We start from the raw sequence: 563 nt of genomic DNA, 5'->3' as shown, positions 1-563 counted from the left end.
TGTGAGGTATACAAAGACCGCAAGATTTTTCTTTTGTAGTGTTAGTGAGGATTTGGTTATAAGACTTCACCACTACTGTCTCTGTGTACAACGTTAAAGCTGTAATGATGGTGAAGATGGAACAAAATTAAAGAAAACTTTTAGAAGATAATTGTCAAGCTTTTTGATGCCATCGCTCCTAATAATATGATAGAAAGATGTACTTGAAGGAGCTCTTGAGCACCAACATTGATCCAAGTAATTAACTAATTAATTAATTAATAGTTAGTTATTAACATTTTATCAGTTCTTCTATTTTGTTTCTATTTCTCTTGTAATCACGATTAATATTTGTTTGTTACCTGGAGACCTCAAGTCCTCTGCGGCTCGGGTGATGGTGAGAGGGAGGATAGGCGAGACCTTGGGTTGACTTGGAGTTGATGTAGAGATATAAACCGTGAGCTGGAGACGCCGGAGGTGGTATGACGAAGGGGTAGCCACCTGTAAGGATACTCCGACGATTAAGTCAGTGTTCGTATGAGGTGATAGTCAAATTAGGTAAGATGTTACGTACCTTGGGGAAA

Source organism: Arachis duranensis, chromosome 4 (genome assembly GCF_000817695.3).
Source record: "Arachis duranensis cultivar V14167 chromosome 4, aradu.V14167.gnm2.J7QH, whole genome shotgun sequence".
NCBI classification, from domain to species: Eukaryota; Viridiplantae; Streptophyta; class Magnoliopsida; order Fabales; family Fabaceae; genus Arachis; species Arachis duranensis.
This window is presented reverse-complemented; position numbering follows the sequence as displayed.